At 36.7% G+C, this 19,216-nt stretch overlaps 1 protein-coding gene across 3 annotated transcripts in view; it reads left to right on the top strand.

Annotated features, from left to right (window-relative positions):
• The first annotated feature begins 8,107 nt into the window (after positions 1 to 8,107).
• Positions 8,108 to 19,216, top strand: part of LOC135103688 (vesicle-fusing ATPase 1-like) — a 75,280-nt gene continuing 64,171 nt past the window's right edge. For 2 of the 3 annotated variants that reach the window (XM_064010260.1, XM_064010262.1), the window contains exon 1: positions 8,108 to 8,225. The gene's annotated coding sequence lies outside the window, so the exon portion shown is untranslated. Of the gene's footprint in view, positions 8,226 to 16,216; positions 16,354 to 19,216 lie in introns of those variants that run through there. The other variant, XM_064010261.1, reaches the window with a different exon arrangement.

Genomic DNA, 19,216 nt, shown 5'->3' on the forward strand with positions numbered 1-19,216 from the left:
TCTTCAGTGCCTTAAAAGTCCAATTTTCTCCCTGATAACCAGATACAGCCATGCAAAAAATCAATTTTCCCTTTATATATTTAGGAACTTTCTTCATATATATTGTGCTTTGGTTGTCCTTCACTGAAAATCTTACCAAGTGAAAATTTCCTATCTAAAGTCTTGCTGATTAGCTTCTGCAGTTATACATCTGTATCACCTTTAAAAGTTCTCTTTCCAAATGCTGGCTTTTCACATGGTCCTTGCCTGGCTTTACCTGGCTTATTTGTAGGAATACCACCAATACAACACTTTTAAAAGTAAAAGAGTCAAATGGAGCAAATTTAATTTACTCTGTCCTAATGTTTGTCTTTAATTAAATGGTCTACATCACTGGTGCATCTTTTGCCATCTTCTGCCATCATTTTCACAGTTGTTTGTCAAGGAGCCTGGGCTTGGATGAAATAGTTATGATTTCTTAATCCTTACCAGATTATTTTTACAGCTGAGAGAGCATGACGATTTACCACCAATAGAGTCTATATAACATTGGAATGAAGTCATGTTCAGTCAACTTTCCTTTCTACAATTGTAAATTGAGCCTGGCACTGCCCTTTCACATGTAGATAGATGAGATTGGCCAGCAGAAGGGTGTAAGTGACTAAAGGAACACTGACAGCCTGATCTTATGACATAGACAGGATACCATTAGAGGCTGATTATCAACTGTATTATTCTCTATCTTGGCAGTGTGGTAGCAAACTAACAATGAACAAGCAGACAAGCAGCCAACAGACTAACAAACAGAAGCAGCTGCCAGCCATTTCCAACTAATTCCACATTTCTGAGCACTAAATGCATGTTTCTCCATTCCTTACCCAGTCTCTTCCTTATTTTGTCCATTTTATTAATGAAGAATATCCTAATGTTGTACCTTTCAGTGATAAAATGGAAGATTTTGTTTTATTCTACTTGCTTACCATCTTGAAACTTTGACTCTTTCAAGAGAGAAATATTGAGGCAAATCAGAAACTTCACTATCCCAAGATCACTGGAAATCTTTTTTTTCTGTTATGACAGTATGATCTAAATTGTGCTTAGTAATCTTTTGCTACTCAGATTTTTATGAGAAAATCACCAAAAGTACATACATTTACTCCTCTCCCATCAACTATATATCATAGTGTTTTGGAACAAACTAGTAATTCCTGCTTCAAGGAGCAATAAGTGAGACTTTAATGCAACCATTTAGAGTAACACTGACATTACTCATGTAAACATTCCTCATTTGAAGAAACAGACATGAGTAGAACCATATGTAGAATAAAATATGTCTCATTTCCTTTAAAAACTCTCAGTAATTCTGGTGTCACTCTCCGATATGGGGTTAATATCTTGGCACAAAAGAGCAGTCACTTTGTTAGGAATTTTCACAGCATTATTGTCTTTCCATGTATGCCGAAAAAAAAACCCAAGTTAGTATTTACATATTTAGACATAAAAATCTCTCTCCCAAAGTTCTGGTGTGACAAATCTCCCTCTCAAAGTTCTGGTGTGGTTTGAAATAATGAGAAATTTATCTGAAGCCAACTTGGAGAGACTATGAATACACATATATAAAGCTGAAGTGGTGGAGACTGAACCCCTCATAGGATACCCAAGGTACATGACGTGCTATAATTCAAGTCAAAGTGATCAAGACCAAGGTGCATTTTGGTGGTCTGCCCAAACTATCTTGCTACCATCAACAATAATCTCAATTTGCTAAGGTTCCATATCACAGTATTGGAACACTTAAATAATATTGTTTATGCCAGTCAGCTTACTCTAACCTTTTCATTTTCCACTGTTCATTTCCATCATGTCAAAAACTGGCAGTTCTGGCCATATTTTTTCTTCTGTTATTAGAGCAATCCTACATATTATAAACAGAGAACTGTTTGAGGTGTTCTGCACTTACATAAACACTCCAGGTTTTTATACTGCTAGATGACAAGTGAAGAGATTTTATTAGATTTTATGTTTTTGTCCAAACTCTTTTAATAATATGTAGATGTCATGTTCTCTTGCATGCCAGAATTATAATTATATCTAAGTTCTGTTACTTTTTAGCAAGTGATAGAAAGTTTGAATTCCATCACTTTCTGCCCTGGTATGATGCAGTGGTGTGGAGAGTATCATGTAATAGATATGATGGATGTATGATGGTATAAAAATGAGGGGATGGTTTTTAATGGTGATGAAATGCATTGATACTAACTAGAACACAGTTCAGTAGTATGTAATTTTATTATTTTTTATTTATTTATTATTTTATTTTTTATCTATTTAATTATTTGTTATATGGTATATAGATAAAGATGCCTTTTTTTTTTCTCAAGTACAAGTTTTGTTAAATAGATTTGAGATGTTGATGCGTGGAATGTTAGTATGAATATGGTTATATCTAAAGATAATAATCATTTATTGTGTGCAGAAAACTCTATCAAGTCCAAAAATACTACTGATCTTTTCTGCACTGTAATAATTACAATTAAATATGATGATTCATTTAAAATTGAAATAAGACAAATATTTTACTAGCATTCTTGAACTGTATGAAACATAATAAAATCAACATTTTCCAGGAACTTCAAGTACATATAATGTTAACTTTTTATCACAGAGGCAGGATTACCTATGTTTCAAGTGTTCTTAATCTCTTAGTTGGCACTAGTTTTACAAAGCACAAATAATTATATCATGATAGTTATGTCATTATCCTATCTATACATGTATACAAATATATATTGATAGCTATTTGTATTACTCCCAGTTGTAGACATACATGTGAAGATTAACTATTAAAACACTATATCCTTTGTTTATTCCTCTGATGTCTTCTCATCTTCAGTGTCTCTGTCTTCAGTAAGTGTTAAAAATACAAATGAAAATATATATTTTCACCAATTGTCTTGTTGTGTCTCTTTATTAAGGGTAAAGAATGCAAGTATGTATGTAAAATATATTTTCGTCCATTGCATTGTGTAAGAGGTTATGTATGGTATGAGAAGCATTGTTTGTAGTTATGCCAGTAGAAGTTAATGTAGGTGGCTCCATTGTTGGTGATAATTAGGAATTCATTGCCTTATAGTAAATGCATATACTGTAGTTTGTTGATATGTTTCAGTAATCTGGGACTCATTGTTTAGATTATTGTTTCAACAGTATTTTATCAAAGTCTTTCATGCTGAATACAATTTTACTATTCATTTACATAGTGCATGCATTTAATGCCATGAATACCTCTGTTAAGAAAAGTTCTCCTAGCCAGGGGAAGCACTAATGGTTCACTCATGATTAATGAGATCCATATTGTCACAATGGTCATATAGTTTCATACAAAAACTTTTTTCTTCTTTAGGAAAATATTTTTTCTTAAATGAGGAAAAAATAGAGTTTTGCCAGTATCATTCTTCTTCAGGAACATCTCTATGATGTGGGGATACCTGTTTTTCTTTTGTCTCAGAAATTGTTACAGTGGTATAGTAGAAGTGCATATACAATGAAAATACACTAATAACTATGGCAGGTTTGTGCCTCTCACATGAATACATAATATTTTGTGAAAATTTCTGTATTATATCACATAGCCCAAAATAACAATAAATTACTAATACAAAGAATATAGAATGACAGCTATCTCTGACAGTTATTATAAAAGAGTTGTCTAACAGCTACATGTAGATGATCGCCAACAAAATTATTGTATTTGGTTGTACCTGGCAGAGATACATATTACATGAAATAAGATAGGAGTAAGTAATGCAGATCCCTCTTGTAATATTGTCTGTAGTTAGGTTGAAACAAAATGATTCAAAGTGGGCATAATAGGGCATAGAAAGTGGAGGTTGTGACCAGTCATTTTCTTATATGGTTGATGACTCAAGGAACATTTTCTTGTTGTGTACTGTTTTGCCAGAAAATCTGAAATATACATCAGTAAATAAATAATACAACACATGAATAATTTTAGATTGTACTAGGATTCCATTGCTTCTATTTGTGGATATTAATTGCTCCTTCTCAAAAAGTAACACTAAGCAAGAAGTATTCTCATGAAAAAAAAATTTTTCTGCATTTCTGAGTGTGCAGCATGACTTTTCTTCTTCTTCTTCTTCTTCTTCTTCTTTTCTTTTTCTTTTTCTTTTTCTCCTCCTCCTCCTCCTCCTCCTCCTCCTTTATAGAAAATGCCTTTGAATATGACAAAATTTTTACTTTTTTTTATACAGAAAAGAAGAATTGCTATATGGTGAACATACTGGAAAGATGTTGATCATCCAAATAAGGAATAATTCTTAATTGCCTCAACTCAAATAAGGTAACCAGTTTCCATGAATTTAAATGTTAACCATGAGTAAATATTCTTCTAGGTGAAGTCAGACTGTACACAGGGAAATGTTGCTGCAGTGTTTATTGAAAAATTTATTTTCCCACCTGAGAGTTTACTGTGGCTTAGTCAAAGACAAAAAGATAGTCTTATCAGGAATTTAGTGCATGCATGTGTGTGTGTTATGCTTGCACACACACACACACACACACACACACACACACACACACACACACACACACACACACTTGTTCCTCCAGATAAGACATCTCCATAACATCATGATATTCTGTGCCTCTTAATTTTACATTATCTGCTAATATGTTATTTAAGTTGCTTTTGATTCATATATGAGAACCTTTGTGCAAATTAATGATCATACATTAGCACATGGTCATCACATTGTGCAATGAAAACAGGTTAGATTTTGATATTTCTTCCCATGATTTAGTTTGAAATCTGTTACATATTAATGAAATATCTTATAATACAAAACTTGTTACTTATTTGGGAGATAAGTATGTGCTAGTTTTTCATGAAGTAGAAAAGTCTGTTCTTGTTATCAAAAGTTTATTATTATTATTATTATTATTATTATTATTATTATTATTATTATTATTATTATCATTATTATTGTATAATAAACTGACATTGCTACATTGACCACCAATGTATATATTGTAGGCCTCTGAAGTTTGATTTTAGTGACCAGGAAGTTTCAAAGATGCCTGTACTTAACTTACATCAAACTCTCTTAAGGTAGTAACATGTTCTGAATAAGTATACAGATATACAGATATAAAGATCAATGTCACAAGTATAAGAACCCTTGCTATGTAGCCATGCTGAATTCCTTGAAAACATATTCTCTTGTAAAGGATTCCATAGTAGACATTTTGATACTTGGGTTATAATTGAATATATTTGAGAATTATCATTTTTAGCCCTTATGTACGGAATAGAATTTTTCATCCTCAAAAAAAAAAAAAAAAAAAAAAAAAAAAATATATATATATATATATATATATATATATATATATATATATATATATATATATATATATATATATATATATATATATATATATATATATATATATATATATATATATATATATATATATATATATAAATGCACTTAGAATTACTTAGTTTCATAAGAAATATAAGTAGCAGTGGCTGGAATTTCTAATGTAGTCTTCAATGTATTTAAAGAGAAATAGCTTATTACCTGGAGAACTGAAAATGAGAGTGAGATGTTATATTGAATCTTTTTAGATATAAGAAGAAATTGTCACAGTCATATTCCTGAATAGGCAAAAATTTGAGTCAGAGAATCTTCAGAGATTTGTTCAATTACACCTTTCCAGTGTGAATATAAGGACACATTTTTCTTGATGAGAATGGAGAAACATCTGCCAATCTGGCAGCACCATCAAGTAGATGATATACATAAGAGATGAGTGATAGGGTTAGTGACAAGTGACTATTGACTCATGTGAAACCAGATTGAAATCCTATTAATGTTTGTGCAAAAAAATTGTAAATTATAAATAAGGACAAGTATTAAAAAAAAAAATACAAAATACAAAATACAAAAATATAAATAGAATAAAATAAAATAAAATAAAATAAATAAATAAATAAAATAAACAATAAAAATCCTTTACATATTGACCTTATAGCAAGAGTTTCTTGTAAAGGACTGAGCCAATAATATATTCCTATGTTTAGAGTTCATTGCACGTGTATACCACATTGTCACCCCCTAACGGAATAAACATAACAATTGCTAATCCATTTAACTGATATGATGGCAATAGAAAGTTATTGTGTAAGAAGTAGTTATGCAAATAAATAAAGCACACAACTGGATGTGAATTAACTGCTACTTTAAATTCATGTATGAAGTGTATGTATGAAGTGTTTAAATCCATATATGTTGATGAGATTATCCCAGATGAATGTATGACAGGCTGGCAGCAATATATGGTGTGTGTGTGTGTGTGTGTGTGTGTGTGTGTGTGTGTGTGTGTGTCTATCAAGGTTGTTGCTCTATAATGTTGTGCTGGCTTGTTCAGGTAATGACAGTAAATTGCTTTTAAAGGCTCATTGTTTCCAGAGATCTATTTAGGTTATTATGGCAACATTTATATTAAATATACTGTATCAGAATGTATCTGCATTTTTTTTTTTTCTCATTTATAGTTGAATGTTTACCATCCAATAATATTTTTTTTTTATCATGAAGTGGCCGGGTATCAGTGTACATGTATGTATTGCAAGTTAATAGTTTAGAATTGTTGAAGTAATGGTGACCATTGATCTCAGTCTTTTAAAGACATTTGTTTAGATTGAACTGTAATAAATATTTGTGTGAAGGTAGATTTTTATTCTTGATAAAAACTTGGTATTTGAGAGATTAATGAATCACACACACACACACACACACACACACACACACACGAGGCCACAGCAAAAAAAAAAGAAAAAAAAAAAGGAAGATACTTGAATAACATAGAAATATAGTTTCCCACAGATAAATATAGAAGTCTGGAACAAGCTAAGTGAGGATGTAGTATCGGCAACGAATGTGCACAACTTTAAGGAAAAACTGGACAAGTGTAGATATGGAGATGAGACCACACGAACGTAGCTCAGGCCCTGTAAATTACAAATCGGTAAATACAACTAGGTGTACACACACACGCACACAAACACACACTTATTGAAAATTTTACTCCGGACAGACACACTGATAAAATTACTGGAGAGACGATGAATTTGTTAAAAAGAGTAAGAATGGCATTCTCATATTTGAATAAAGAAATTACAAAAAAGTTGATTTTCATGGTATGACCAAGATTGGAATATGCGGCAGTGGTGTGGTCTCCTCATACAAAGAGGAATTTTATAAAATTAGAAAGAGTATAAAGAACAGTCACTAAGATGGTTCCGGAGTTGAGTAAATCGACTTATGAAGAGAGAGATTAAGAATGTTTGAAATTCCTACCCTTGAAAACAGGGGAGAGAGAGAGAGAGAGAGAGAGAGAGAGAGAGAGAGATTTAATAAACATCTATAGAATGATAAATGGTATGGAAAATGTGGACAAAAGAAAGTTTTATAAATTTAGACACACGGAGTACAAGGGAACACGATAAGAAGTTGAAGAAAGTTAACTGTAGAAGAGATATTAAGAAGTATAGTTTTCCTCACAGAAGTGTTAATGGAATGAACTCAGTGAAGACGTTGTAAATGCCGAAACTGTCAGTGCTTTTAAGACCAAACTAGATAGATATAGAGACGGGATGCTATGAGATTACTCTCCTACCGTAAACCACAACTAGATAAATACAACTAGTTAAATACACGGCTGGCTGGGTGACCAGCAGACGAACGTAGGTGAATGACGCACACACCTACAGTAAAAATTGCTTGGGTAAGATAATCACAAGATCAGATCAATGAAAATGCGCAAGACAGGTTAAATTCAAAGTCTAGGGGAAAAAAGAAAGTTGCGTAGTTTTCTCCTATTGTAATATGCTTAACCCATTACATTGCATTACATTACATTACATGAGAGGGAGAGGGGCAGGAGGTAACCCCAAAATCACCAGAAAATCATACGTGAAAATGACATTAAAAATATATTTATTTATTAAAGTTATTGAGTATGCCTCACAAGATATTCGTTTATTTTAGATAAGATAAGGTCAAGAACTTGAGCAATTAAAAAAAAAAAAATCAAACAGGTCACAAGAAGAAGAAGAGGACAGAGGGAGGACCCGGAAAAAGGTGCTGCTGTTAGTTACCTGCACACTTGTCACGCATTATCCCTGTACTGCCCTGACCACCTGCAGCTCCCACCACACCAGTGTGAGTACATGGAACACCTCTGTGGGCTGGCGTGAGTCTGCGTGGTGTTGATGTTACATGGTGTGCCTGTGTCAGAAGTAGCGAGTAATGCATCAGGTGGTGGTGACGTGTAATCGAACTTATGCTTCGGTAGTTGATGTTTGCATGGTGTGTGGTATATTGTTGCGGTGGAAATGTATGGAAATAACCCTAGCTTGCAAATTTTGAAGCGGCAACTGTATATTTGGTATTTCTTGATAAGAAGTCCGCCCCCCCATTCCTCCCCAATCTCCCCCTCCCATAATCCCTCAAAACGAGCTTGGGGGCATGTGGGGAATTGGGGATTTTAGGCGGATGAAAAATAAGTGAAATAAGGACATTAAAAAAAAAATCTAAAGAAATTTACCTCAATATTTTGAATTTCCCTAACCTTTCTTAGCTCCTAGACAGCTTCGCCACTTGGATGTTAACCTAACTTAGCATAACCTAACCTAGCTGGTGAGACTACGCCTTCCCCTTGAGCGCCCCCTGCTAGGACATTAACCTAACCCAGCATAACATAATCTAATCTAACCTAACCTGGCATAACCTAACCTAATGAGGGACCTCAAAAATTATACCATTATGTCTTACCGGTGTGGTGTGGAGATTCTCAGGGCAATGGAGGTGGGTACAGTTTGACAGTTTCTTTAATAAATACATAGAACCTCATCTTTATGTCTGTTGCTAAATATCTTACATAGTGACTTTTTTCCTGCTGAACACTGGCACTGTTTGCTTCACATTCCTCCACTGGGTAGCCATATTAACAAATGACAGTGAGCCTCAATCAGAACATCTGATGTGTCTCTAAAACAAATTGAAAGTGAAACTCAACCTATTGTGGAAAGTTGTAATTGGTGGCCTTAGGAATGGCTTCACGAGTGGCAGCATGTGATTGGAGGGATCAGCTGTATAGATAGCATGAAATCCTAATATGCCACTACCCACAAATCCCAGTTATAAACAAAAGAAAATAATTTCAATGTTTACTCTTGACTGGTGCAGAGCTTGCTGGGCTTAGAAAATATCAAATTTTTCCTCACTTGAGTGCTATTACAGCCATACCAGACATGTGCCACCCAATTATTTTATGTTTACAGCAAGGTCACTGAACCCTTTTCCATGACACGTGAGTTTTGTGCTTGTACAGTGCTTGTCATAAACATTGTTGCTGGAGACCATGGTATCCGTTTGAAGGATCAAAACGCATGTGCTTTCCTTGTTGGGCATAGGGTGCTTTAAATTTAATTATTACACATCTGGCATCTCAGCTTGGGTGGCAGGCAGCTTGCAAAGGTGGGAAGAAGTGATCGGCGCCAGTCAATCACTTTGGTGGGCGTTCTGTTGCTGTCCTCCCATGCTAACCCCCAGACTGGCTTGCAGTCACCTTGCTGTTTAGCTGTTTTCCTGGACAATGGTATGTTACCAGATCTTGTCATGGGATGACATCACAGCCATCTCTGCTCTCCACAAGGCTGGACATTCCACATGGGCTATCTCTGACCAGACGGGTGTCATTGTCCGCCAAGTTCAACGATATGTGAAGTGTATGGCTGAACTCGGCGGCAACAGCATACCCGCCAAGAAGAAACCACTAGGAAACACCCGCAAAACTTCCCTGCGAATCCAGAGAGTGGTACACCTGGAAGTTGAACATAATCCTTGAGTATCTGCCAGGAAAATCAGGGAAGACAACTTGGGATTGCTGAGTAATGTGTCTGTGAGGACATTATCACGCTGCATCCACGACGACCTCCAGTACCTGAGCTATGCAGTGCGCTCCAAGCCTGTGGTTACTGTAGCCCAGCAAGAGAAGAGGCTTGCATTTTGTGAGAGGATGAAAGACTGGACCATCGAGCAGTGGCGTGGCGTGCTGTGGAGTGACGAGTCAAGATTCACAGTGATAGCCAGCAGTTGAGGTCACGTGTACCAGCGCCCAGGCAGCGACCCCCTTGACCCCCACTACACCGCTCCTGCTGTCAGATTCCCTGATTCGTTGATGGTGTGGGGATGCTTTTGCTTTTCCTACCATGGGGTGGGGAGCATCGTGGTGTTACCAAAAAACAACACAATGAATCAGGGGAACTACCTCGAACTTCTGTGTGACCATCTACTGGGGTCTTTCGAGATGTGTCAGGCCTCCACCTTCATGCAGGATGGTGCACCATGCCATACTGCTAAGTCAGTGAAGCAGTGGCTCAGAGACTGCTGTGTGCCATTCTTCGAAGACTGGCCTGCTAGTTCCCCAGATCTGAACCCAATAGAAAATTTGTGGGTGATAATAAAACGGGAGTTACGCAGCCACGATTGTTCGACTGTAGCCGAACTCCAAGCTGTGCTTCACACATTCGCTCCTCAGCATCTCATGGTGCTTGCAGACAGCCTTCCGACCCGTTTGGAAGAGTGCAGGAGACGTCAAGGGAAGCCAGCAAAGTATTACTTATAAGTTCAATAAATTTCTTTGGATGCAGTACATGTTCATATTACCTGGTGCAGTGTGGGAGAGGGGTGCGACAATGTTTATGGCGAGCACTGTATGTAACACAGATGTGATATCTAGATTATTTAGGCCAAAATATGATGCTTTTATTAATTGTATTTTACAGGAGTGTTCTTCAGTCTTTTCTAAGTTAATGTACTCTTACTGGAGCTTTTGAGAAATTAATGTACCTTCCCACCTAGGATGATTAATTACAAAAAAATATAGGTAAATTTTTAGATTTACACCATAATCCCCCTATCCCTGTAACCTAGCTGGGGACTGTGCTACCCTGGCCCGACCCTCAGGGATACTAATCTAACCTAGACTAACCTAGCTGAGGGCTGTTCCTTCCTCTTCCCACCTAGATCCTCTCAGGGATGATGCACAGCATTAAGTGACCATTTTCTGTCTACAGTCCTTGCTATCAAAGCCTTGCTGGAGATAGAAAATGACATTAAATTTTTGTATGTGTCAGTAAAGAGAAAGTACAGGTAACACAGCAATACATTGGTTGTTAAGTTCTACTTTTTAAACATACATGGCAACTCACTGCAACCGTCACTCCTTCAGCACCCAACAGTTGACATCTTGACACCTAAGTGACAGGCCTTGTCAATCAGATGACTACCAAAGCACATCTTTTTGCTACCGTGAAAATGCTTCTTACATTCAGTGACATTGTATATTCAAACATAATATTCATGTGATGATATCCATGACATGATATTCATTCTGTGACGGGAATGCCCAGGCTGCAGCAGCAAAATAGAGACACAGGTTCCCAGACAGAAGACACCAAGATAGCAGAGTATTCTACAATGCATCAGCATTTCTGTGAGAGGATGTTTCCCCAGTACTTCTGCAGCAGCTGAATGTATTGAAGCAGCTCAAGATGGTATTGTCTGGATGACAACATGAAGCCTCACCATCATCACAACTGCTTTTGTGTTAGAGACCTGTGTCTGTGTGCCGAGTGCATAACAGAGTCAATAGTGTCTGGCATGAAGGTGTACATTCCTCACTCTTTTTCTCAACCTAAACCCTCCAAACCTTGGTTTAACACAGCTTGTTCTCATGCTATATATGATAGAGAGGTGGCCCACAAAAGGTACTTGAGCCTTCCATCAGCAGAATTTCATGTGCTTTACATTTCTGCCTGGAACCATACCAAGTCTGTTCTCCAACTATCTAAAAATTCCTTCATTAATAGAAAGTGTCAAAATCTTTCAAGATCTAACTCCTCTCGTGACTTCTGGCACCCAGTCAAAAACATATCCAGTTAACTTTGCTTCTTCTTTCCCTCCTTTATTTCAACCTGATGGCACCACTGCTATCTCATCTATCTCAAAAAGCTGAACTCTTCACTCACATCTTTGCTAAAAACTCTACCTTGAATGATTCAGGGCTTGTTCCTCCCTCTTCTCCACCCTCTGACTTCTTCATGCTGCTTATTAAAATTCTTCACAATGATGTTTTCCATGGCCTCACTGGCCTAAACCCTTGGAAGAATGCTTATGGATCTGATGGGGTTCCTCCTACTGTTCTCTGAAACTCCACCTCCGTGCTTGCACCTTGCCTAATCAAACTCTTTCAACTCTGTCAGCATCAACCTTTCCTTGCCTACATCCAGCTTGTTCCTAAAAAGGGTGACTGTTCTAATCCCTCAATTTACCATCCTATTGCTTTAATTTCCGGCCTATCTGATGTTTTTTAATCTATCCTCAACAGGAAGACTCTTAAACATCTATCACTTCACAACCTTCTATCTGATTGTCAGTATGGATTCCATCAAGACCGCTCTACTTGGTGATCTTCTGGTTTTCCTTACTGAGTCTTGGTCATCCTCTTTTAGAGATTTTGGTGAAACTTTTGCTGTTGCCTTAGACATATCAAAAGCTTTTGATAGAGTCTGGTACAAAGCTTTAATTTTCAAACTATTCACCTATGGCTTCTATCCTTCTCTCTCTGTAACTTCATCTTAAGTTTCCTTTCTGACTGTTCTATTGCTGCTGTGGTAGATAGTCATTGTTCTCCAAAATTTATTAACAGTGGTGTTCCTCAGAGTTCTATCCTATCACTCACTCTCTTCCTATTATTCATCAATGATCTTCTAAACCAAACTTGTCCTATCCACTCCAATGCTGATGGTACCATCCTGCACTTTCCAAGTCTTTTTATAGATGTCCAACCCTTCAGGAAGTAAACAGTTCATGCAGGGAAGACACAGAATGCCTGACTTCTGACCTCTCAAATTTCTGATTGGGGAAGAGCAAATTTAGTATTGTTCAATATCTCAAAAACTCAGTTCCTTTATCTATCAACTCAACACAACCTTTCAGAGAACTATCCCCTCTTCTTTAATGACACTCAACTGTCCCCCTCTTTTACACTGAACATCCTTGGTCTCTCCTTTACTTATAATCTTAACTGGAAACTTCACATCTCATCTCTAGGTAAAACAGCTTCCACGAAGTTAGGCGTTCTGAGTAGTCTTTGCCAGTTTTTCTCACCCCCACAGCTGCTAACTCTGTACAAGGGCCTTATCCATCCATGTATGGAGTATGCTTCAAATGTCTGGGGGATTTCCACTCACTCTTCTAGACAGAGTGGAATCAAAAGCTTTTCATCTCATCAACTCCTCTCCTCTAACTGACTGTCTTCAGCCTCTTTCTCATTGGTGCAGTGTTGCATCTCTTATTGTCTTCTATTGCCATTTTCTTGCTAACTGCTCTTCTGATCTTGCTAACTGCATGCCTCCCCTCCTCCTGCAGCCTCGCTGCACAAGACTTTCTTCTTTCTCTCATCCCTATTCTGTCTACCTCTTTAATGCAAGAGCTAGTTAGTATTCTGAATCATTCATCCCTTTCTTTGATAAATTCTGTAATTCCCTGCCTACTTCTGTATTTTTACCTTCCCATGACTTGAACTCCTTCAAGAGGGAGGTTTCAAGACACTTATCCTTCAGTTTTTGACTACTTCTTTGGACCCTATTTGGTGACTGGGATCTCAGTGAGCCTTTTTTTTTTTCAGTGTCCTTACATAAAAAAAAAAAAAGAAAAATCATTAGTACTAGTACAAGAATACAAATTCAAATGTACACTAATGTGTAAAGTGGCAAAAATTTATGGAACATAGCACAATATGACATCACTTAGAAAGAACATCTTATGATCTAAAGGGACATTTGCAGGAGTGGCGGGAATACTGGGCAGTCATTGTGAAGCTGGTGAGTTGTCATGTGTGTTTAAAAAGTAACGTGTAATAACCACTGTATTGCTGTGCTACCTGTACATTCTCTTCACTGACACACAAAAAAATTTAATCTTGTCATTTCCTAACTGTTTCCAATAAGGTTTTGATTGCAAAAATTGTACTAAAAAAATGATCATTTAATGCTGCGTGGTGCCACCTGAGTAAGTAGCAAGCTGAGGAGGGAGGGAAGGAGGTAGAGGCCCACCCAGGTGATAGCCTCCCGCAACATGCTATTTACATGTTAATTTCTCACAAAATAAAGAGTATTTTTGACTTAAAATTCCTTGAACTATTAAATCCTTAAATATGTACCTTAACTCATGGGACATCCTGTATTTACTTCTCAGTGCAGTACCCTAATAAGGTGATCAATTAATGAAAAAATACTTCTCAGTGCTAAATAATCCTAAAGAGGTGACCCTTTATCCAAAAATTTACTGATATAATTTGGAAATGCCCAAAATTATATTATGCATTGTGGTTTGAAACCCTGAAGATTTCATCTGAAGGTTAGTCCACCCAAGTAAAAACATCTAGAGACTGAATCCCTGACAGGACATGGTTGATGCTTACAATAATTCCTTTTTACTTTGCTGATAAACACTAACATGATGATACTTAATGTAGTGTATGTCTGTAAGTTTTAGACAGCAACCTCCTATAGTAAACTTACAAATCCCTGTTGATATCAGAGGTGCTTCCCAGAACCTAAGTCTGCAGATTGTGTGAACAGTATGGTTCCTTTCACACAGTGAGCCTTGGAACACTTCCTATGTAGGTAAAATATTTAAAGTCACTTTTTTGTCTATACATAACCTTAGTTCATTTGTTGTATTGAAACTATTGAATGAAAAGCATTTTATTGTAAGGCATATTTCATATGAGAAATATATAAAGGACACTATGAGTGTATTATTCTGTGCAGCCTCATCAGAGAGGATTCAGCCAATGAGACCTGTCTTTTTAATGACATTAGAACGTCACTTCCTTCTGGCCAATATGTTAGTTATTTTTGGCCAGTCGCTACGTGTATATGTATGTGGTGGCTGTGGCAATCAGCTGGCTATCTGCAAGGGCACTTGGTGTCACATTGGTAGCTGAGTGCATTGGATGCAAATTTAAATATGGAGATTTTATTGTGCAGTTCTGTAAGCAAGATGACATGGGTGTACATTTCTAAAGTTCATACAGTGTTTTGCTAAAATCAGTTGAGTGCTGAACAACTGGTGGTGCCAGTACCCTTTGGGGATGAGGACCTTCCACTTCCTATTGAGGTATACATTTAGGTCAGGTCAGGTTAGGGTCCTTATGTAGGGGTCAGGGGGGAGCAAAGCCCCCTCCATTTAGGTTAGTTAGTGTTCTTGAGGAGGTCCAGTTGGGGGGGCAAAGCCCCCCGAAGTTAGGTAAGGTTAGGTTAGTGTCCTTAAAGGGTCCATGGGAAGGAAAGCCCCCTCGGTTGTGTTATGTTGTGCCCCGTCTCTCGGGACTTAATTCTTACCTTGGTATTATTGCTTATGATTTTAAGGATCTATTTAGTCTTATCACCAGTCTCTTCCTTGAGGATAGGTTATAGGTGGGAATATATATATATATATATATATATATATATATATATATATATATATATATATATATATATATATATATATATGTGTGTGTGTGTGTGTGTGTGTGTGTGTGTGTGTGTGTGTGTGTGTGTGGAAGTAAAAACTTGGATTATCACTTAAATTTATTAAACTAGCTTAAATACAAACTTTTAATAATAACACACTAGTAACATGCTTGGAGGTAAGTACATTACACCGCAACTTATCTTCTCTGACGAGATTATACTCTTCAGTGTTACTGTGTGAGGCTTCAGTGGATATATATCACCTAAATAAAACCTAAACTAAAGAATAAATGCATACACAAATAAATGAGTAATATAAATAAGAGTTATTTTGGTTGACTAACCCCCTTACCTCGCTCTAAGCTCTACTCTCGACCAGTAGAGTTGTACACAGCACCTCAGCTTGTCTTCTCTCTTGGGTTCTTGAAAGACTTCATCCTCTTCTACTTACAACTCCTTATCTTCTTTTCTTGGTACTTCTTATATCTTCTTAGACTTCTTTTCTTATATTCTCTTCTTGTCTTCCTTCTTATAGCTTAATGTCTTCTTACTTCTTATCTTCTTATGACTTAATGTCTTCTTTCTTCTTAACTTGTTTTCTTGATAGAGTTGTAAGTTAGCGTAGACGAGAGATGTGTCTTCTGTTGCTAGAGGACTGAGCGAGCAGCTAGAGGAGGAAGGTCCGCTGTCTATGGGATCAGGACCTGTTAGCACTGAGCGTCCTCGTTGTTGCCACTGTAGCAGTACCCTTTTTTATACAGGTATCTGTTGCTCTGGTTCCTCATTGTTGTCAGCAGCCATGGGGTTGTGCCAGATAGGGCTTCCCTTGTTTCCTGTGTTCTCTGCTGTCTCCTCTGCTATCCTAGGTAACACGCCTGCTTGGTTTGCTTACAAGGAGTACTTCCAACAGTTAGGTTAAGTAAAGTTAGATTAGCACAGAAATTTCCTCAGTTTTCAAAATATGCCATCTCATCTTTAGACTTTTCATGAATGTCCAAATTTGGCCTAATTTTTGGCTTCCACCACCCTAAAACCCCATGCTCCCACCAGGTCCCCAAGCTTGTTAGGGATAGAGGAGAAAAAGAAGATAAGATGTATCATGTTAAATTGCAATTTTACTGGTTAATGAACTGGGGGGGGCGACTGGGACCAAAGAAGGCACAGCCCTGCAGGTTAGATTATATTTAGTCAAATATTTGTGTTCCTTCCCATCAAAACTCCCAACTCCTCTCAGGTCCTGCAAGCTTGATGAGGGAAAGGGGAGGAGCTCTGTGACAAGGAGTTATTGTGAATTTTTACCTTGGTTTGGCTTCTTAATACCCCACTGCTGCTTCCACTGCAGTTTCATACAATACATGCTGGAATGGCATAATTCCAAATACAAGCAACTCTCATTTTACACAATGTGTAGGGACTTCCAGGCATTATTTAACCAGAAATCATGTATAAAAGAAACAAAAACTAATTGGAAAATAGGAGTTAGGGTGTTTGACCTGTTAAATTGGACTATTTTGTCCTTAATTCTATTTACATACTCGTATATATATGGTTACTGAATAATACTAATCCTTACAGTTTATTCTTGTTTATTAATCCTAACTTTAAATATATAGGTAAGCTAAAACAATAGAAGTGCAGAAAAAAACTGGAAAAATTCTTGTGATATTTATGTATGTACAATGCAAATAAGCAGTTGGGCTGGATCATGTCAAAGTGAAAACTTTATATAAATTAATTAAAATTTGATATGTTTTAAGTTGTTTAAACCAAATTCATAAAAAAAAAAATTGTGTCACTTAAGAAAGAGGTAGGAAGGAATTGGTTCAGAAATAGAGTGGTAGATGAATGGAATGGATTCAGCAATAAGGTTGTTTGTACTGAGTCATTAGAGAGCTGTAAAAGATTAGACAATTTTTGGACAGTGATGATAGGGAGAAATTGGTAGGTATGTTTAACAATGGGACTCATGTGTAGGCCTGATGGCTTCTTATAGCTTTCCTTTTCTTAAGTTCTTATATTCACTGTACTCAATCTGTAATGGAGGCTATGATTGAAAATACACTTCTTCCATTTATTTTGATGTGATGAGAATGATAGCCACATAAAAAAATTATTGGAACTGTTTAATTATGTCCTTATCCCTTCCTCCAAAGTAAAATTGGGGACCTGACAGGGAAGCACATCTCTCCTCTCTCAGCCCAAATAGATTATAATATTGAGTTGGAATTATTGAAAAATCCCTTCATTGTTATGTGACCAAGACTGAGGCATGGTAGTTACTTAATACAACTGGCATAATGATCAACATAATGCTTTGGGATGGGCCAAGGGAGGAGAACAAGGCATTTTATGGTGTAAATGTGGTCATCACTCTTGGTAGCTCAATATATATAAAAAACATTGTACTTTTGACCAGACTCCATTATTACTGATTGAAAGTACCAAGCAACCCAACTCTATTTTAGATCTCCAGCAGAAATCATTAATAACATCATGAGTGAATTTTAAAAGACAGACTTTTAGTCTTATCTTTTGCTTTAATGAGCAACTAAACTGATACAGGCATGTATATGAAATGTTCATATGAGCAAAGAAAATCCAATGATACAAGAATACAATTAATTTAAAAAATACACATTGCTCCACTCTTCCATTGCCTGATCAGGACTTTATTGTGATATACTGTGATTCTTATGTGCACAGATGAGTTTGTAAGCATCTGAAAGAAACCACACACCATTCCCCTGTCCCTGCCTACCTTGGATAATTTCCCTTCATCCTTCTGAACATAGTGTCTGCTTACATGGGAAGTTTGCTTGCAAATATATATATATATATATATATATATATATATATATATATATATATATATATATATATATATATATATATATATATATATATATATATATATATATATATATATATATAAATATATGGTTAATGTATGAGGGGTGTTCAATGAGTTCTTGTCTTGGCCTAACATAGAAGGAGGGGAGACACGAGCCTTCTGCAGCTGGAGTACATTTGTACATGTTCCAACAAGTAATGCACAGGCTGGCATCCTCCCAACATTTTCAGTTCAGTGGTGACTTTTCGTGAGTGAGGATGGTACCTTCCAGCGAAATTAATGAAGTTGAAGCAGGCTACAATAAAATTTTCTTTGACTCAAGGGAAAGCACCACAGTTGATTCATGAGGAGTTGAGGGCACCACTAGGGGACAGTACCCTATCCTATTCCACTGTCAAATGTTGGGCTGCTTTCTTCAAGAGATTCATGTGAGGATGACTCCCGAAGTGGTGGTCTATCAACTGCAGTCACCAAGGAAACTGGAGAGCATGGTCATGGATAATCACTGAATCTCAGTGTGATACACTGCCTCTGAACTGGGAATCAGTAATAGATCCATTGTTACCATCTTGCATAATCATCTCAATCTTTCCAAGGTGTTTGCTTAAAGGGTCCCAAGAATGCTGATACCTAAGCAGAAGAGGAACTTCAACAAAGGTATTGACCCTGACCCTCATGAGACCAGATCTGGAAGGATTCATGGCCTAAATTGCCACCCAGGATGAAACAAGGGCTCTTCACTTCAGTCCAGAAATCAAAGCCAAATCCAAGCA

This window comes from Scylla paramamosain, chromosome 9 (assembly GCF_035594125.1).
Source record: "Scylla paramamosain isolate STU-SP2022 chromosome 9, ASM3559412v1, whole genome shotgun sequence".
Taxonomy (NCBI): domain Eukaryota; kingdom Metazoa; phylum Arthropoda; class Malacostraca; order Decapoda; family Portunidae; genus Scylla; species Scylla paramamosain.